The following is a 22,131-nucleotide window of genomic DNA, read 5'->3' as shown; positions in this document are numbered from 1 at the left end:
AATCCTGTAATATTACAAGAAAAAAACCCATAAAACAAAAATATTTAACATTTTTTGGAAATTAAAGTGATTACTAAGTGGCCCAAGATATTGTGGTAAAACTATTTAAGGCACTGGCAAACTGATCTTTTTCTATATGTTATTTCAAAATGAGATAATGTTCAATTCTCTCTTTCATCTAAATTATTCCCTGTCTTGGAAAAAAGATGCCAAAATTGTTGGGGCAAATTCACCTGTGCTTTTTCAGAAGGGCTAGTTTCTTAGTTCATATAGGAGAAATTAATCTGCAAAAATATTCTTAGAAAAAGGGGTACTATCAAGATTTTCTTCTGATACGATTCTAGTGGGAATCTATGAAAGGATGAATGAATGTAAGTTATAGCCATAGACTGTAAGGAGAAAAGAGAACATTAACCATAGTAGAAATGTATTATGAAGTATCTGAGACTGTTAGTTCTTGGTAAAAATCCACAGATTGTCAAAAAAGGAAAAATCCAGAAGACTCCAGAACTTATATAACCTATATTTCAGTATCCCATTAGATGCTTAATTATTGATGGGTGTTTTCAAGGACATTGCATACACATTTTTGAGCAATGTGTAGGGTGCTGTGGGTATACTGATGAACAACATGGACATAGCCCCAGCTTTCATGAATCTTTCATTTAAAATAAAGGGACAAAAGGATAAATAATGGCTATAAAAAAGTATAACATTATAGTGTGGATGTGCTTTGATAGCAGGAACACCATAGGGTGTTATGGGACTATATTGGCTAAATATGGAGGTCAGGGGACACATCCTTGAAGAAGTTATGACTAAGCTGACATCTTTAGCTGTAATAAGAATAAGTGAGTCCTAGGCCAGAAAATGGCAGAGTGGCAAAGAGAATAGGTGAGAGTATGAGCAGAGTTCTAGACCCATAATCCAGAGAAAGATGTTGCATTCAGGAAACCAGGTAGTTTATTTCAGTTGGAATGTATATATACACTGTGTGTGGGAGGAGCAGGGCAGAGAGTAGATTATCCATGGAAAAAGCTGCAGAAGCTGATAAGGGCCAGATCCTGCCAAGTCTTGTAGTACTCATAACAGAATTAGAATTAGGATTTATCCTGAGGGCACTAGGAAACCATTGATTACTTACAAGCCAAGAAATGCCCATGATCATGTTTGAATCTTACATTACTCTTGACCATAGATTAGAGAATGGATTGGTAGATGTGGACAAATTGGAGGAAGAAATCTCAGTATGGAAAGGTGTAATAATCCTCAGGAGAGGTTATAAAAGGCTAAACAGGAAAGTGGAAATGGAGACAGGAAGGTGGGAATAGATTTTAACAGTACTAACAAGATTACAGACAAGGCTTTGTAATTGTTTAGGATGGGGGAGAATGGGGACCCAAGAATGATAACCAGATTTCTGGTACAGCTAGTGTAATGGCTATATACTAAGATAGGGCTGTGAGGTTGAGGGGAAACAGACTAAGGACTGAAGATGAGTTCAGTTTTGTTATTGAATTTAGTGTGTCAGATGGGTATTCAAACTCCTATTGATAATGGAATGTACAGACTTGTAGCTGTGCATTGAGATGTGAGAGTCTTTAGCATCTAGATGATCACTGGAGACAATGTGAATAAGGAATGCTTAAGTCTTTGGGGTGAGAGGACTCCTAAACATCCATTAATATTACTTAAAATGAGAAGAGTTGCCCAATTTCTGAATTGCCTTTACAGTAGCCCTATAATACATAAAAATATTTTCTATTCTATCTTTGGCATCTTCTGCATTTCTCTCCTCTCAAGGAAATCATGGATTTTCTTTTTCTTTTTCTTTTTTGGTACCGGGGAGCTTGTAAAGCAGGTGGCAGAAGCACTGAGCTAAATCCCTGGCCCCAAAGAAGTCATGGATTTTGAATCAATTACTTTTTGGATGTGTGGAGCTTACCTTGATTCAGTCATTTCTTCTTCTGTACTCTGTTTATGACATTGTATACAAGAACAGGATACAGGAGAGAAAAATCAAGACAACTAGTTGTAGACAAAATAATTGAGTTGAGTTTTTAGGGAATTTTTGAGTCACTTGATATTTAATTTAAATTATATGCTTCTTCCTTCTCTTTTAATTCATCTGCTTGGCCTGCCCTGAGATGGTCAAAACTAATTTAGGATCTCTTCTTTCCAGTGATTAAATTGCTTTGCTAAAGTATCTTTGGTTTCTAAAACTTGGTATCTCTAGGTTTCTGGTGCCCATACAAAGACCACATACATATTCCAACAATCCATGGATTGTTGTTCATGAGAGGCACCAGCTCTTGGCCTTTGAGAGGAAGGGCACAGCAAATTTCTGCATAGGGGGAAGTGATGGAGCTATTATTACATTCAAGGCATCATTGGCTTGTCCATTCAGAAAGGCACAAGTCAGGCTCTGTGGTCCACTCAAAAGAGGAGGCTGTGAAAGTGGGTCCCCGTTGACACTATGACTGACAGCCCATCCCTCACATCCACCCAGTGGCAGAAAGTTCCCAGCTTCCTGGTTTGTTAACCTTGACCTTTGCCTATCACCATGGAAATGCCACTGACAAGAAAATTTCTTCCGTGATTATCATGCAGACTATAGAGAATAGAAGAGGAAAAAAATCTGGAGGGAAAAATCACTGTCCCCTTCATCTCACCGTAAGTTTTTTTCTTTAGCACAAAGAACTGCTCTTCCACTTTGGAACTTTGGTGTAGTGGCTGAGGTGTGGGGTGGGGAGGAAGAGGCAGGCCAAAGCTGCTGCAGTGCTTTGCATGCTATCAGAAGTCTACTCTGTGGAGTGTTTATGTTAAGGGAAGTGAGGCTTTCCTGTGGCATACCTGGAATAGTGGCTATATATGCTCAATACTATTACATATTCACTAGGATTTTCACCAGACATTGCTAAGGAAACAGTCAACTATCAATATTTCTATTTGAGCCAGGCATGGTAGCACCTACCTACAAACTGAGCAGGCAGAGGAAGGAGAATCTCTGCCAATCTGAGGCCAGCCTGGGCTACATAGTGATTTCAAGGCCAAAACTACAAGGCTAAACTACAAAGTGAGACTGTCTCAAAAAATCAAAAGAAACAAAAACATTACTATTTGCTTACCATCTTGTTGAATTAAAACCAGAATTTGATAGCAATAAAAGAAGCTGAATCTCAATTTATAGTGAAATTGCTTCTACAGAGCTGTAAGGAACCATAGAGATCAATCCTAAGGGTTTTTAACCTGAAGTCCATAAACTTTTGAAACTGTATGTAAAGTATATTATGTGTATCAAACAAGGTTCATAGGTTCATAGCCTTCCTCAGATTCTTATATGTTCTACCATTTAAAAAACACCAGGAAGAGCACACTCAGTTCCATCACCTTATTCAGCAAAATGCTGAAGTGATTGTGTTCTTTTATTTCCTCTCTTCCTCTTGCTCTTTGCCTTCCTCTATTTCTTTTCTTCTCACTCTTTCCTCTTTCCAAAATTACATAACTATAAATGTGAAATTTTGTATTGGGTATGAATGAATGTTAAAACTGAATGTGTTCCACAATAGAATGACAGAAGACAAAGAATGGGAATGAATTTGGAAGTGCCCTTGCACTCAACAGTGAAGATTATCAATGAGTAACCAAATAGTGTTATAAATGCATCTTGAAGTTTTGGACATCAGTTAATACAGATGCCTACCCAGCAATCAGGGCCTAGCATGTTCTTAATATATATATTTTTTAGTCTTCTGGTTGTCTTGGGAGTTGATTCTTCTTATCTCCAAAAGTGTACATCTCGTCCTTTCATTGGAGATGTTTTATCATGTGGTGACTATTTTTCTAAACCTTGAAGTCCTCAGGCTCACCGATACTGAAAATATGGGCTTTGAGACAGACTTACATAGGTTGGAGTGCTGTTTCTGATGCCACTATCCTTGGGAGCCTTGTTTTTTCACATGCAAAATGGCAACCACGGTAAACTCACCTCAAGAGATGGTTATACAAATTTAATACACTAAAGTTAATAAAGTGTCTAATATGGGATCTAGCACCCAGTAGACCCTCACTATAATAGTGACTTTCTACTTCCTCTTACTCAGCTCCTAGCTCTGAAAACTATGCAACTGACTCAAAGTGTAGAGAATATTAGATGCATTTCTTTTTGCTATTTGGTCTGCACTTAAAAAAAAAACCACTATTAGACCTTTACTTCTTCTCTATGCTTTCTCATGAGTCCTTAGGTGAACTAATGACCGATTTAGCAAGACACTGGTAAAACCAGCAACAACTAAGCAGCATTTTCTGACTTCAGTGAACATCAAAGGGCAGCATTTCTCAAAGTTTTCTTACTTGTCAATTCCTTTTATGATAAAACCTTGCCATCTTCCTTAGGAATCTTAACAATTATTTTATCATTTTTATGTGGTATTTATTTTTAAATAATGTTAAATTAAATTAGACATATTTTAGATCTGTGCTCTAAATTCTAAAGCTAGATGATGAGAATATGGATGTTCACTATATTATGATGTATATATTTTTGTATTCTTGAACTATTTCACTATAATAAATTATACCAACATTTCATTTTAATAGTCTAATAATTAGTTTAATAAGAGAAATTTCAATAGTTTCATTTATCGAGTGATATATATTATTTTATCTATATTCTGTATGAAAAAGGATGATTTATGGAAAAATAAATTTTAACTTGACTATCATATTTCTACATTGGGACCAAAAATGTATTAAAAATAGATTGGAGTATGACTGTAAAATCTAGAAATAACAATTGCTTTCATAAATTCATGTTTGAAATTTCTCACTTGAACTTTAAAAAATCAATTGGTATCCCATTTTAAGTAATTACAACTTTTTGTTTCTAAATTACAAGATGAGAAAAGAGGTTTCAGCTTTGATTTGCAAACATTTCACAAATAACACACTACACCTTATTCTCAATGGGTAAAAAATCAAACTGTATATAATCACTACAATATTTTACATTTTAAACATGATTAATGTGCTGGTGACATCCTGCTGAGTGATACGAGAACTTTGAATGCTACCTGTGGATCTAGTAAGAGCATCTTGAGGCAACTTTGCAGAATTATCATTTGTATATTTCTCTTCTTTCTTTTTTGTTTTTGTTTTTTTCTTTCTTTTTTCTTATATTCTTATATTCTCTTATTCTTATTTCAGAATTAAATTATTTCTGTATTTAAGAATAACTGAAAAAAATTAATTCATGACTAGGAATAAAAACATTTTAAAATGATATATGGTTCAAAAATATTGTAGCAGCTACAGGGGTTTGATGTTTGAAAAAAATGACCGAGTCAATCATGAAGACTTGCCTGATACCCACCAAGCCCTGTATGCTCAGTGACATGAATACAGAAACTTGCAGTGATACCAATTCTTGATGTTATCAAGCCACAAATGGGAAAGCTGCTGTGTAATGACAACCTGACTGATGAAACAATACATTAATTCCATTGAAGAAGCACCATTAGACTGGAATTCTTGGAAATGATAGTACAGCATTTCTGTGGAGGAATGAATAGAATTCAGCAGGCCCATAGTCACTCTGGCTCATAGACTGTCAAGCTGATGGGCAAATCAATGATTTGGGTACGAAACTAGGAGGTCCCCAGAATTAAGAAAACATAGCATTATTTTCCACCATTCAGAGAGTTACTATTCTAACAGATAACTCACATCAATTATTTAAAATCTTTTCTGTATTTCTTAAGCCTCAAAACCTCCAGACTTATTCTCAGTAGATGGCTTTACCCTTCACCTACTAAGAAGATCAAAGCAGAAAAACTCCAGATTGCTATGTACAAGATTGCTCATGCCCAGTCACTCCAAATCTCAAGCCCCTCCTCCTGCATTCCACAGTCCCCTCTGGACCTAGCTTTTCCTCAGAGAATACCTACGGTCTTGTCTCTTACTCCACTAGTGATTCTCATTCTCTCTCATTGCTAAGGCTCACTGTTTTTCCTGATTTTATCTGAAACCCGTGACAAACTGGTTATCTGTTATTCCAAAAGAATTCTCTCTGCCTGTTTGATGCTCAGAGTACTAGCCTGACTTGCTCTTTTTGTTGTTGTTGTTGCCAAACATTGAGTCCCTACAGCCTCTCTGTCCATCCTCCTCTGACCATTGCAATTTAGCCTCTACCCAGGACTCACCAAAAACCTCCCGAAGATCTCATCCAGTGTCCCTTTCTACATCAGTACCATCTAATATCACTAACCTGGCCTTTCTTGCCACCCCTTTCCCCTTGGTTCAGATGCCTCTCAATAGTCATTCCTTCCACTTTTTCTCCTGCTCCCCCACCCCACTCCTTCTTTAAAAAAAAAAAAAGTAATAGTTTTAATTAAAATTTGCACACCATAAAATTTACAAACTTAAAATGTATTATTCAGTAGATTTTAGCATATTGATATAGTTGTACAACCATGATTACAATCAAATTTAGATCATTTTTGTTATCACAAAACAAGACACTCCACCCATTAGCTATCATCTCCCAATACTGCTCCTGCTAAATCTAGGCAACCAACTATCGAGCTACTCCCTGTCTTCATAGATTTTTCTATTCTGGAAATTTATTTTTATTTTAAAAAGACCACATTCTTAGCAACAATAGGACTTTAATATATACAAAGAAATGGAAATCTTGCAAAGTGAGCTTTTATACCATATTGGAATGAAACTAGAAACTGACAAGACAAACATACTTAGAATACAATAACATGTTCCCTCTCTTTTTTCCTATTAACTTTTTAAATATATATTTTTCATATAAGTAAAACAATAAGTAAAAGCAATTTTCAAGCTTCTATGTCTGATTTAATTCACTTAACATTATGGTCTCAAGGCACATCCATTTTCCTACAAATGCCTCAAGTTTATCTTTCTTTATGGCAGAGTAGTACTCAACTATGTATTTATACCACATTTTCTTTATCAACTCATCTGTTGATGGTTCATATAGGCTCTTTAGCTATTATAAGCTGTGCTGCTATAAATATGGTGGTATCATCATTGTGATATGATGTTTTTAACTCTCTGGCAAAGACACCTAAAAGGGGAATAGCTGGATCAATGCAATTTCTATTTTTAATTATTTGAGGAATTGTCATAGTGATTTACATAGTGATTGTACAAGTTTACTCCCACCAACAATGGAGGATTCTTTTCTCCCCACAGCCTTGTCAGCATTTGTTATTGCTTGATTTCTTGTTGATAGCCCTTCCTTCTGGAGTCAGATGAGGGTTTGAATGTTTGTCCCTTCTAAAATTTGTTGAAATTTAATTGCTAATGTAATAATATTGAAAAGTGGGACTTTTAAGAGATTAATGAGCCTTGAAGGTTGGACCTTCATGTGGATTTAGTGCCTTAATAAAAAGTGGGAGTGGGTTCTCTCTGCTCTTCCTCTCTTCTGACATGTAAAGATATAGCATTATACTCATCTGGAAGATACAGTATTCAAAGTGTGATCTTTGAAACAGACTGGACTCTTGCCAGACACCAAACCTGCTAGCCCCCTTAATATTGGACCCTCAGCCTCCAGACTTGTGAGAAATGAATTCCTACTCTTTATAAATTACACAAGCTCAGGCACTTTGTTATAGCAGCACAAAATGGACCAAGACATTTACCACTTAACTTCGTGTCCTATGAATCTAGGTCTTTAATTACATGTTCTCTTTGTCCTTTTTATTTTTTCTTCTGTCTCTCAGTCATCGCATCCACAGACACCTCCAGGATTGAGCTATCTTCCTTGTGTCCTAATGTTGTCATCATCTCTCCCTCTCCAGATTTTCTCTTGCCTTGAAATTTCTGTCAGTTCTGCCCTTTTGCTGATCACTCAATACATTCTAGTCTACATCCTCTAATCACCTCTCTAATATTCTTCCAATTTCTCTCTCTACAAGTCAACTCCTCTATTATACACTGCTGCCAATAAAGACCAAGAGTTTATAACCTCTACTGGAATAAGGAAATTTATTCCTCAACTTGTTCTTCCACAAACTGCCCCAATCTAACTTTCCAGAACTACTTATATATTTCTTTCATAAAACACCTTTCCTTAAGAATCAAGTTTTAATCTTCCTAAAACCTTCTCTGTGTCTCTGTACAGTCACCAGTGTTGTTCCTCTTGCCCGAGCCTTTATCTTTTCCCCTTTTAAATGTCACATGCTCTATATTAAATACATTAACCTACCTTCAGTTATGCTGTCCTTGAGACACTTTGTCCAAGGTACAATATGCTATTATTCAATGGACACTTTCCAGCTTGCTTTTTTGTCATCAACATCTGTTGAGGATCTTCCTCACAGCTGCTCTTCTCCTGGTAATAGCACCTCTCTCCCACTTTAGGAATTATCTCTGCGCTATATTGTGTATTTCTTCCTGGTCTTGTCCAAGTGCCTTATCATCTCCTCACCAAGGAGCAAGCACATTAGAATGTCTACCCCACAATATCTTAAAAAGTAATGCAAGGGAAATAAAAGGTGATGTGTTATTTAGTCTGTTGGTGTTTCAAAGAGAATGAACTTAGTTGCTGCTATGAAGAACCCCGGTACTACCTAAGTGCTTTTTATTTTCCAAGTTCTTTCTCTGATTTTGAACTGGGAAATCTATGATAAAATCCTTCCTATGATTATATTAGCCTGAGGTGTTTTTGTTTTTGCTGTTGTTGCTTTCAACACAAGAAGTCTGGCTGATACACTATTGTATCCTCAAGTGTCAAAAATTCTTATAGCAATGTAATAGGAAATTTGTGTAAATTGAATCCAAAGGTTTTGATCCTGGAATTTTATATAGGCATTCTTTAAACAATTATTTTGTTTTTATTGGTACATGTTAGCATAACAAAATGATTGCATTCATCATAGAGTTGGTACATGTGTATAACACATTTATTCTTCTTTTCCATCTCCTTGCTCCCCCAATGCTTCATCTTCCACCCTCCCCCCATCTCTTTATGCTGTCAGTAAACTTACAATGAATTGACGATGGTAGATTCTAGAATGTGTGCCCTAGAATGAGGAGACAACTCATTTGTCTTCAATGCTTAGACTTACCCAGATGGATAATTTAAACTGGGCAAGCATTTTTTCCTGTAGAAGGATTTGTAGTTATTTTTGGACCTACCTTCTCCTTTCTACTTCCAACTCTTTCCTTATTTCTCATTCCTCCCCTTTCTTCTGCTTCCCTTCCTTTCCCTGCCCTCAACTGGCCTCCCCTTACCTTCTCTCCACTTCTTTTCTCTCCATTTCCCTGCCTTTCCCTATCCTCCACTTCCCTACCCTTCTCCAGCCCTTTCCCATCCTACTCCTGCCAGTTATAGCAAGATATTTATTTTATTATTTATCACATTTATTCATTGTAGTGATTATTTATTATAGTTAACATTTATTAGTTTATTAGAGTTATTTATATTTACTGTATTCATTATTTATTAGTTTATTATATTTATTATTAGATATTTATTTTGCTACTTAGAGTAGATTTAGACACTTATCTTTATTCTCTTAAAACATCCAAAGAAGACCACCAACTAGACATTGAAGGTAATGATCAGGAAACTGACAAATATGTTCCACTGCTCAGATGGAAACAGGGTACCAGAACACACCTCCAGAACATGGTGCTCTGGACTGCTTAGAAAATCTATGGCTTCCTGTGTGAAATAAGAACTTCAAATAGGAAAATACAGAGTGCTGAGAACACTCCACAAGGGGAACTATGCAAAAGACAAAGTAGCCAGAGATGTCATCACAGGTGCTGAGGTTGCCATAAGAATAATTGACAAAACTCTGATGAGTAAATTAAGACTCCAGAAGCTCCACAGAGAAGTAAAATTATTGAAGATATTAAATCATCCGAACATAGTACAGTTGTTTGAAATAATGGAAAGTGAGAAAACATTCTATTTAGGAATGAAATATGCAAAAGGTGGTAAATGTACTACTATTTGTTTGCATAAGGAAAATGGACAAAAAAGAAGCAAGAGGGAAATTTTGACAGATCCACGATAAGGGGATAGCACACAGAAACCTAAACACTGAGAAAATACTGTTAGATGAGGACAGCAACATCAAAAGAGCAGATTTTGGATTCATCATTGACTTTACTGTGGGCAACAAACAAGACACATATTGTGGCAGTCCTGCATATGTAGCCTCAGAGATCCACCTGGGCAAGGAGTACCAGGGGCCTGAAATCGGTATGTGGAGTCTTGGCATGGTTTTATATAATCTAGTCAGTGGGTCGCTCCCTTTTGACAGAAGAGATCTGAAGGAAGTGAGAGAAAGAGTGTTCACAGGGAGATATAGGATCTCTTTGTACCTGTCAACAGACTGTGAACAGTTTCTGAAGTGGTCCCTTGTCATAAACCCAAAGAAGCATGGCACTCTAGATGAGATCATGGAGAAGTGGATAAATGAAGCCATTAAGGGAGATGAACTACAACTGGTTGAACAAGAGCTAAACATCCTAGAAGAGAAAAGAATAAATATTGCTATGGGATCCCCAGAAAAAGAAATTCATGGACCTCTTTTAGAAAGAAAATGTGATGAAAACTCAACTACCTATTTTTTTATTCTTTAATTTTATTGGTACATTTTAGGTATACAATACAATGATATTCATCATTGCGAATTTGTACCTTTACATGATATATCTTGGTTCTTATTTTCTCCTCATTCCTCTGCCCTCCCTTCAACCCCTCCACCCCTCCCTATTTACAAAGACTTTGTTTCCATTTTTTCCTTTTCTCGTATTTATTCCTTTCTCTTTTTTTCTGTCCCCTACCCCTCACACTTCCCCTTCGGACCTTTTCTTCTTATTTCATATTATCTATTATACAGTTTGATCCTTATTTACACTTTCAGTTTCTTATACCAGAGAAACTATTCAGTATTTATACATGTGTCCTATTTATTTTACTTAGGAGTATGTCCTCAATGTGCATCCATTTAGCTGTAAATGTCTCTAGTTTCTCATTCCTTAAGGCTGAATAGTACTCTGTTTTATAAAAAAAAACAAACCAAACCCACATTTTCTTTATCCAGTCTCTAGTTGATGGGCAATTGGACTGTGTCCAAGTTCTAGCTATTACAAACTGTGCCACTATAAACATGGGTGTACATATATCGCAGTGGTATGATTCTTTTAATTCTTTTGGGAAGATACACAGCAGGGGAATAGCTAGGTCAAATGGGACCTCTAATCCTAGTTTTTTAAGGTGTCTCCATGCTGATTTCCACAGTGTTTGCACCAGTCTACACTCCCACCAGCAGTGGAGAAGGCTTCCTTTCTCTCCATAACCCTGCCAGCGTTTATTGGTTGATTTCTTGCTAGCAGCCATTCTTTCTGGAGTGAGATGAAATCTCAGCTTTGTTTTCATCTGCATCTCTTGAATGACCAGTGATATTGAACATTTTTTCATGTATTTATTTGCTATTTCTACTTTTTTGTCTGAGAAATGTCTGTTGATTTCAGATGCCCATTTTTGGATTGGGTCTTCAAATTTGTGAGGTCTGATTTTTTAAAATTCTTTATATATTCGAGATAGTAGACCTTTGTCTGAGAAACAACTGGTAAAATTTTTTTTTCACACATTGTGAGTTGTCTCTTCATGCTGTTGTTGGTTTCTCTTGTTGTACAAAAGCTTTCTTTTCTTTCTTTTTTTTTTTTGCAGCTCCTTTAATTACACCAAGAAGAAAAGTACAGAGGTCATGAAAGTAGAAGCAGTTCAGAAAATAAGGCAAAATATTTGCATACATACATTCTATTGACATTTTAGTTTTGATGGTAAAAATACTCAAGATTTTGCACTGAATAACTGCTTATGAATTAAGAACATTCTGAAGTACTGGGAGAAGATTTCATACATCCTACTTTATAACCTCACTCATATAAATGGTTGAGTTATATTTTCTTTCTAGAGATTAAGTTCATAGTTGAATTCATAAGAAAAATGACTTCATTGATTCACAGTGCCTTTGAAGAGCAGAAATAGAAAATAAGTATATACTGTATCAAATATACAGTTGTAGTGGTATATCAGATGTGGTACTGAGTTGTAATGGTATATTAGATCAAAGTTGAATTAGTATGATAATAGTGTTTTTATTTGTATTGTTTTTCAGTAGACTAATGAAAACACATAGATACAAATGCAAAAAAAGGTTTAATAATGTCAGAATAATTCTCCACTATATTAGCATTTTATATTTAAGTTATATAAATAAGCGATGAAGTCCATGCTATTTCTATCCTTAAAATCAAATAATGCATAAAGATATTTATTAACAATATTAATAATCATAAAGATATTTATTATTTTTGGCAGTTACTGTATAACAGATCACCAGAGACAATAAAATTTAATTGACTTTTGATAGTGTGTATTTTTTCTGGCTTTTAGGTCATATTATATTCTGTTGATGCTATGCTAGTATTAAAATAAAAGTAAATGCAAAGTAGAAAATGAAAGAAAATAAAATAGATCCATTAATAGCTCAAAATATTGTTTTGGCTTGTCCTTAAACTGGAAATCAATTCTCTAAAGTCGGGAGGGGGATCTTCATAGTTCACAGAGTATATTTTAGAGGTCTAATGATTGATGCAATGCCAGTGTAGGCCAGCTTGTCATGTTCCCTTTATTCAGTGTCAATTGGTTCCATAACTATCAAAAAGCACTTAGCTGTTTCTGTGCACAGGAAAGGAACAACTCCAAACTGGACAGGCTTCTCTGTCTGATGACTTGATCAAGCCTTTTCTGTTCTTTTATATACTCAATTGCTTATCTTTTGTTCTTCTCACTTCCTCCTCCACAGCCTTCTCACTTCACTTCTGCTCTTCTATTATTGCTGCCTTAACAGTTTCCTGACTTATTTTTCTTTGTTCTTGTATAGCTGTTTCAATGGCCTCAGATACTTTTTCTTGATCTTTTGCATGTTCTGTTTTCCATAATTACCTTTCTTCGGCATGAGCTTTGTCCAAATTCTTTCTGAATTCTTCTATGGCTTTCATAACTACCTCTTTCATTGCTTCTTGCTCTAGCTTTGCAGAACATTCTAATGCCTCCTTATATTTTTGCCTTTCTTCTTCCAAACATTTTTTCAATATTTCCTTCTGATCTTGAGATTGTTGATTCAAGACTTCATTTATTTTTCTTTTAACAGTTCCTTCTCTTTATCTAGCATTTCAAGGAGCCTCTGATGCTGAGCATTTAGCAGCTCCTCACACTTGTGTGCTTCTTTCTCAATTGCAGAGATGTACTGTTTTTCATTAGCTTCTACTTGTTGCTTCAATGAAGACTGTGGTAGTGCCATTCTTCTACTGCAACAACTCCATAAGATTTCATTAAACTATTTCCCTTAAAAAACTGACTCAAGGACCAGTAAGACAGTGAGGATGCCCTTGGCACACCCACCAGCAAGCAGCTAGGCACGTGGGCTGAGAGGCTCCTGGCTGTCTGGAGCCCCGCTTCATCTGGCTCCACAAAAACTTTTTAATAAGATGAGAGATCATGGTTGTTGATTCTTTGTGCTAGCTCACATGCAACTGAGGTTTTGTTCATGACATCTTTTCCCCTCCCAATGTCTTCCAGAGTTTTACCTAACCTCTGTTCTAGCCGGTTTAATGTTTGTGTTCTAATATTTAGTTCTTTGATCCATTTTGATTTTAGTTTAGTGCATGGTGAGAGATATAGGTCTAGTTTTAATCTTTGGCAAGTTGAAACCCAATTTTTCCAGCACCATTTATTAAAGAGGCTATCTTTCCTCCAGTGAGGGTTCTTGGCTCCTTTGTCAAAGATGAGGTGGCTGAGTGTGTCTGGAGTTGTTTCTTCATCTTCTAATCTGTTCCATTGGTCCTCTGGTCTGTTTCTTTGCCAGTACCATGCTGTTTTTATCACAGTAGCTTTGTTAGTATAGTTTCAAGTTGGGGGTTATGATACCCCCTGCCATGTCTCTATTACCTAGAATTCCTTTTGCTATTCTAGATCTCTTCCTGTTTCAAATGAATTTTTGGATTGTTTCTCAAGGTCCATGAAGTATGCTGCTGGAATTTCAATTGGGATTGCATTGAATCTATATAGCAGTTTTGGAAGTATGGCCATTTTCTCTATATTGATTCTTCCTACTCATTTTCTGATATCCTCTTTGATCTCTTTTCAGAGTGCTGTCGTTTTCAGAGAAGAGGTCTTTAATTTATTTTGTTAGCTTGATTCATAGGTATTTCATTTTTTTGATGCTACTGTGAAAGTTGTTTCTTCAGTTCCTCTCTCAGTGAGTCTTTTGTTCGTGTACAGGAAGGCTATTAATTTTTGTGTGTTGACCTTGTATCCAGCTACTCTACTGAATTTTGTTAGTAAGTGTAGAAGACTATTGGTGGAGTTTTGGGGTCTTCTATATAAAGTATCATGTCAGCTGCAAATAATAACAATTAAACTTCTTCATTTCCTATCTTTTTTGCTTTTCTTTCTTCCTCTTGTCTAATTGCTGCAGCTAATGTTTCCAGAAATGTATTGAACAGGAGTGGTGATAGTGGACATCCTTGTCTTGTTCCTGATGTTAGTGTGAAAATTTTGAGTTTTTGACCATTTAGTATGATGTTGGCTGTTGGTTTTTCCATAGATGGCTTTTATTAGGTTGAAATAAAAACCCTGTCTTCCAATTTTCTGTAGGGTTTTTATCAGGAATGGATTTTGGATTTTGCTGTATACTTTTTCTGCATCTATTGAGATGATCATATGGTTTTTGTCCTTGGCTCTAGAAATATAGTGTATTACATTTATTGATTTCCATATGTTGAACCATTTCTGCATCCCAGGATGAATCCCACTTGGTCAGGGTGAATGATCTTCTTGATGATCTTCTGCATTCTGTTTGCCAGTATCTCCTTGAGGATTTTTACATCTATGTTCATTAGTGACACTGGCCTATAGTTCTCTTTTTTGGTTGGGTCTTTCTCTGCTTTGGGGATCAAGGTGATGCTTTTTTCCAGGAATGAATTTGAGAGTATTGTCTCCCTTTCAATTTCATTGAAGAATTTAAACAGTAGTGTCATGTCTTGTAGAATTTAGTAGTGAAACCATCAGGACCTGGGCTTTTCTTCATTGTTAAGATTTTAATTATGTTTTCAATTTTGTTGATTGATGTTGGGTTGTATAGAATTTTTAGGTCTTCTTCGTTTAAATTTCATAATTCATATGTATCTAGAAATCTGTCTTTTTCTTCTCTGTTTTCCATCATATTGGTGTATAGGTTCTCAAAGTAGGTATTGATAATCCTCTTGATTTCTTCAGGATTCCTTTTAATTTCACCCTTTTCATTCCTAATTGCATGGATTTGGATCTTTTCATTCCATTTTTTTTTATAAGCATGGCTAAGGGTTTGTCAGTTTCGTTTATTCTTTAAAAGAACCAACTCTTTGCTTCATTGATTTTTTGTATTGTTCTCTTCGTCTCCATTGCATTGATTTCTGCTCTGATGTTTATAATTTCCTTCCTTGTATGAGCTTTGGGTTTGTCCTGCTCTTCTTTTTCTAGAAGCTTGAGGTTCAGCACTAGCTTGTTTATTTGAGCTCACTCTATTTTCCTAATATGAGTATTCACTGCTATGAAGTGCCCTCGTAAGACTGCTTTCATTGTGTCCCATACATTCCAGTATGTTGTATTTGGATTGTCATTTAATAGTAGAACCTTTCTGACTTCTTTAATTTCTTCTGTGACCCATTGGTTATTCAGATGTGTATTGTTCAATTTCCATGTGTATGAAATTCTTGCTGTTTCTTTTGCTACTGATCTCCAATTTCATCACATTATGGTCTGATAATATAAAGGGGATATCTTCAATTCCTTTGCATTTTACTTAAACATGTTTTGTGTGCACGTATGTGGTCTATTTTGGAGAACGACCCATGTGCAGCCAAAAAAAGAATGTATATTCTGATTTTGTGGGGTGGAACACTCTTTAAACATCTGTTAAGTCCATTTATTGAAGAGTTTGAATTCTAGTATTTCATTGTTCATTTTTTGTCTAATTGATCTATCTATTTGTGACAGTGTAGTATTGAGGACCCCACTACTCTTGTATTAGTGCTTATTTGATTTTTCATATTCATTAATGTTTGTTTTATATAGCAGCATACACTAGTATTTGTTGCACATATATTTATGTTTTGCATCTCTTCCTCTTGGATTGTTCCCTTTACAAAAATGTAGTGGCCTTCTTTGTCCTTCTTAATTAGTGTTGGTTTGTAATCCACTTGATCTGCAAAGAGGATTGCTACTCCTGCTTTTTTTCAGGTTTTTGTCACATGGAGTATTGTTTTCCACCCTTTAACTTTCAGTCTCTGGGTTTCTTTTTCATTTAAATGTGTTTCTTATATGAAGAATATGCTTCCTGACCATTCTGCCAGTCTATTTCTTTTGAGTGATGAATTGAGATCACAATAACATTGATAGTTATAGTTGACGTATATTGACTTATCCTTGTCATGAATATTTCCTGTTGTTGGATTTTCTGCCTTTGCATTTAATTTCTTGTCTTGCCTAATATATGCATTCTGCTGGGTTTCATGGGATATGATCCTCATTGTCTTTTTCTAGGATATTGTTTAAAATTTTTTTGAGTGATGATTTGGTATTCATGAAATTTCCCAAGTGCTCTTTGTTGTGAAAGTATCTTATTTCTCCATCAGTTTTGAAAGATAGTTTTACAGAGTATATCAATCTGAGTTGAAAGTTATTTTCTTTTAGGGCTTGAAATACTTCAACCTAGGCTCTTCTTGACTTGAGGGTTTGTATTGAGAAGTCTACTGTGATTCTGATGGGCTTTCCTTTGTATCTTATTTGTGTCTTTTCTCTAACTGCTTGTAGAATTTTGTTCTTCTGTTGGGTTTCTGGAATCTTGACTATTATATGCCTAGGTGTAGATTTTTTTTTTAACCTAGCTTGTTGGAGTCCTATATACCTCACTTATCTGTATGTCAACTCTTTCACCCTGCCTGGGAAGTTTTCTGCCATTACTTCTGTGAACAGTTTTTTTATGTTGTTTGCACTCTCTCCTGTTTCTTCATTGACTCTGATCAGTCTAATATTATTCGTCTTTGCATAATCTAGGAGCTGCTGAATTGATTTCTTGTGATCCTTACTGTTTTTAAGAAATTTTTCTTTTCCTGGTCACTAATGGCAATCCTGTCTTCTATATCTGAAATTCTGTCCTCATATTGGCTCATTCTACGGTGTAAACTTTCAATGGAGTATTTTTAATCTCCTGGATATCTGTTTGCATCTGCTTCATGAATTCCATTTTTTTCCTATGCTGGGATTCCATCATGTTTCTCAGCTCCTCTATTTTTTTTTAAGCTGTGTCTGCTCTAGAGTTATTAATCATGTCTTGCACTATGGACACAATCTCTGTTGTTTATCTGAGAAATTGTTTCTGATTGTATTTTTTCCAGATCCTCTTTCATTGCCAGTTCAGGGAGTCCAGGTTGTTGAGTATCAGATTGTTCCATCTCATTGCCCCTTGATGTTGCCTTTGGTGATCTGGAAGTCTGGTTTTGAGTCTTGTTTACGCATCTTCTCATTTGAACAGATGCAGTCTGGTGCACCTTTGTTAAGGTGACTCTTTGCTTGCCCAGTGGGCTTCAAATCTCAGCAAGCCTCAGAGAGGCCTTCTCTCTGCTGCTTACCACTGGGCCAATTACTGAGTTCAGAATGATGGCCTTCTGGATCCCTGAATTGTGCTATTGTCCAGGTGGGTTTCTGTAGACATTTAGAGATGGTATCTGTGGAGGCATCTGGCTAGACCCTGCATGCCTGTTCAGCTATTATCCAAACAGGCCTTGGCTGGGGCCTGCACACTCAAGCCATTGGTGTCTGGGTAGGTCCCTGACTGGAGTCTGCATACCTGAGCCACTGTTCTCCAGGTGAGACTTTCCTTCTTGTCTAAGTTGCTGATGTCTGAGCAAGGTCCTCTTGGGGCTATGCACCTGTGCTGTTGTTGTGCAGGCAGACTTCTCACTCAGCTACCTATTTTTTGATGGAGAGAAAAATCTGAACCAGACTGTTCTCACTCCTGTGCTAGCAAACTCCTTTCACTTGCTGAGGTGCAGCCAAGCAGTGACATCAATAAATGCACTGGCCAGGCTGCTGGCCACAAAGTACAGACAAGTTTATCTTGCAGCAAGATTCAGAGACTGTACACTGACCATGCTGGACCAAATATTCCATCTGCTGTTTTCTGTGTAGAAAAGAGTCAGAGGAACATCACACATAGTAACCTCAATGAAAAAGTCTACAACAAGAGCTCTCAAAGGGAAGATAATTGTTGCAACCAGTTCCATACTTGGAACTCTAACTAGTCCTTGCAAAGCAAATATCCATTTTTTTTTGTTGCAAATATTCTTAAATGTGAGAAAAGACCTGCCATGCCCAGTAGTGGCAATACAGAATTTTTTTGGAATGATGGGGCAAAATTGTTACTTTTTCAATGAGAGACTGATTGCAGACAGGTGCTTGATGATGCATAATGTGCCAGACAGCAGCGCCATTTGTGATCAGAGAGCACCAGTTGCTTCAACACCCATTATTACCAGTACAACTACTGATGCTGGCATACACTTTCCAAGAGACAATACCAATGGTAGCACTTTGTACTACCAGCCACAGGAAGTTGAAACTGCAATATACTATGGCCCGCCTCCATTGTCCAGCCTCTTCCAAGAAGATATACCACAGTTCCAGAAGCAATACCAAGGCTCTACTTATCTTTTTATTACATTAGCTTCAAGATTCAGAAGACATTGCAATGTATCTCCCAAACAAAAATATGAAAAGAAAGAAGCAAAGCCTCGAGCCCTCCACTTCACTTGGCAAATGAAAACCATCACCATGGATCCCAGGGACATTCTGAGGGAGATCTGGAGAGTCCTGAATGCAAATAACTGCACCTATGGGCAGAGGGAGCACTTCTGTCTCTTCGGTATCAAAGGTAACAGGCCTGGTGAGAAGCCTGTGCAGTGAGAGATGGAAGTGGGAGATGGAAGGCTGCCAAGACTGTCACTGAAAGGGGTCCATTTTAAGCAGAAGGCAGCCACATCTGCAGCATCCACAATTATTGCCTCAAAAATTGCCACTGAGCTAAAGCTGTAGCATACTAATTATCATTTAAATAAAGTGGCAATTGAAAGTATTTTCCTGAACACTGATGGAAATGTATAGAATGATGTTTAGGCAATAACACCTGCATCTTGTAAATTAAGACTTAAAGTCTGAGGGTGAGAAAAAGACATTCTCATAGCATACATTCATATTTAGGTTCAATGTCAGTGTGTCTCTCTGGTACTACAGTAGTTTCCTATTCTAGGCCCTTGGTGCAGAAAAGGTTTCATTCACCTTGTCATCTCCCATGCCATCTAGGTCAGGCTTGGTGTGGGGTAGATGTTTTATAAGTGTTAGGAATGTAGTGGACTTGAATAACTTTCCAGTGAGTGGTAGACAATAGATGTGGTGGCAGCCAGGGTGATACATATATCAGCATCACCAATGGTCTGGAACTAGTGCAGAGATCTAGTGCTGCAACTCTCAGGCACGGGGATTGGCACGTACACTTAGGTACCTGGCAGGCACTGGTCCTCAATGTACACCCACAGGACCAGGGAATAACCCAAGGGATCTGACCCACTGAAGTCTGACAGAGACAGCTCTTTTTGTTCAATAGCTACTGTTTCTAAGGTGTATTTCTGTAACCTTTCACTGATCTGGCTATACAAAACTGAAGAAAATGGGCTATCTCACCTGGCAGGTGGGTACACTGACCAGAATTCAGGGATTGATCAGAAGTCCGGTAGTTAGGTATTTAAGAAGCGTCAATCAGGAGCCAAGATTAATGACTTTTGAAAGAGATTGCTAAGAATGAGACAGAAGAATGAAGATGCCAAATTTTCCTGGGAGTGAGGATAGCAGTGCTGCTGAACTAACAAGTGTGTGCTGAGCAGAACTGCTCACTACTTTCTGCCTGAGTCTGCCTTGTTCTTAGCAGTGTGTTAGGTCTGGACCTACCCCAGTGTTCTTAGCTATGTGGGTGGCCTTTGCCATGGGCAAGGAGGAAGTAGATGCTGGAAACATGGACACATCAGTTCAGAGGTTTTTTTGGTTTTTTTTTATTTTCCTTGATTCTTGAGGCCAATTATTTTAATTGATTTTGAATACCTTTTAAACTTATTCTATATTTTCATATCTATTTAGCCAGGGTGTTATAGATTTAATATTAGTGTTATTTTAACAAATGTTCTTGTTTTTGTTTTTGTTTTGGTACTGGGGATCAAACTCAGGTCCTTGCGCTTGCGCAGCAGGCGGCGAAACCACTGAGCTAAATCCCCAGCCCAAAAAACGTTCTTGTTGAGAATCAAATATAACTATGGCCCAGATTAATAATCCATCTACATTAATTCACGTTCTGATGCAACCAGAACCATATACACTATCTTTCATTTTATGTATTTGAGGCTATGTTGCTAGGTACCTACAAGTTTCTGATCACTGTACCTTCCTTGTAACTTATTCTAAAGTTGGTTTTCTTCCTCCTTCATAATAATGTTTGCCTCAGTATTTATTTTTTCTATTGCTAGTGTAGGTATGGTGCTTTCTTTTGATTAATGGCTCTTTAGTATAACTTTTGTGTCACTTTCAGCCCATCCTCATGTTTTAGCTATGTGTAGTGTACTAACATGCAGCTGATTTTAAAAAATTTATGTTTTAGGTATGTACAGTGCAGTGGCATGTAGGTGAATTTTAAAACTTGTAAACTGATATTTATCAACAATGGGTTGTTTCATTACATTGGCCATGATTATTGATAAATGTGAATTCTTCCTAGAATTAAATTTTTTGAGGTAATAGTGTGCCTTGTATGCTTTTTGCCCTTCTAACTTCATTTATACTGAGTGTAGGTTCATTATTTTCTCTACATCCTTGATGGTGAACCTATGGCATGCATCCTGCAGCAGGCATGCAGAGCCTTCTCTGAGATGATGTCATGAGTTCTACCTAAGTATTCAGGCTTAATTGCAGTGTTGGCAGTTTGCGATAAGTGTGTTTTGGTTTGCAGTTTGGGCACTTGGTCTCTAAAAGGTTCACCATCACTGCTCTACAGATTTGGAAGTCATACATTTTATTTCCTTTAATTATTATCCTTAGGAGTTTAATATTCATACAAGACCATAAGGATTTTATTCTCCTATTTGAAAAATATAAAGTGAATAGAAAGTTCTAATCCCAGTAGCACTCTTCTGTTTTATAGTGCTGCCTGGTGTCTTGGTAACATCATTTTATATGCTCAGATTACTGTCACATTTATTGTTCTACACAGTCAATATCTATGTCTTAGTTACTTTTCTCATTGCTGAGACAAAATACCTGGCACTGAAAGTTAAAGGAGGAAAGATTTATTTTGGCTCATAGTTTGAAAAGGTTTCAGTCCATAGTTGGCATGCTCCAAGGTAGGGTGGCATGGCAGAGGGGCATCACAGAGGAGAAACATTTCATGGTTCAGAAGGCAGGAGGCAGAATCAGCAGCAATCAGCAAGCCTCCCTATACTTTTTATCCCATCCAGGCTATGAGCCTTTTGGGTGAAGCTACCACCCAGGAGGGGGCTTCCCATTACTTCAATCAGATCAATGGTAAACCAATTAGTGGACTAATCCAATACCACACACCCTTAATCCAAGAATCATACCATAGATCCAGCCACCTCCAAAAAGCCTCACCAGTGAAGACAAGAGGCTTTGGGAGGCATGTAGATATAAGCCATAACATTCTGTCCCTAGTCCCCCAAGACTCAGGCACTTCCCTTTGTACAAAAGGCATTGTGTCCATATCTAAGAGTTGCCAAAATCCCAAATTTTTCTGCAAATCTCAAGTCCAAAGTCTCCTCTGAGATTTAAGGCAAATTATTAACTATGAGCACCCATACAAAAGAAAGTTAAGACACTCAATATACAGTGGCAGAAGACAGACATTCCTATTCAAAAAGGTACAATTAGGGAAAAGAATGGGACCAAAACAAATCCAAAATCCAGCAGGGGAA

At 36.9% G+C, this 22,131-nt stretch overlaps 1 long non-coding RNA gene and 2 pseudogenes across 1 annotated transcript in view; 2 read left to right on the top strand and 1 right to left on the bottom strand.

Moving 5' to 3' along the window:
* The window catches only part of LOC110344271 (uncharacterized), a 222,320-nt gene that overhangs the window by 151,963 nt on the left and 48,226 nt on the right, over positions 1–22,131 (top strand). The window lies entirely within an intron of this gene.
* LOC147827915 (MAP/microtubule affinity-regulating kinase 3 pseudogene) lies at positions 782–18,488 on the top strand (annotated as a pseudogene).
* LOC110344302 (coiled-coil domain-containing protein 91 pseudogene) lies at positions 12,690–13,364 on the bottom strand (annotated as a pseudogene).

This window comes from Heterocephalus glaber, unplaced genomic scaffold (assembly GCF_053883595.1).
Source record: "Heterocephalus glaber isolate CG9 unplaced genomic scaffold, H.glaber_assembly_v1.0 deba00001429, whole genome shotgun sequence".
Lineage (NCBI taxonomy): Eukaryota > Metazoa > Chordata > Mammalia > Rodentia > Bathyergidae > Heterocephalus > Heterocephalus glaber.
The sequence above is the reverse complement of the archived record's forward strand: the minus strand, read 5'-3'. Positions and strand labels throughout refer to the sequence as shown.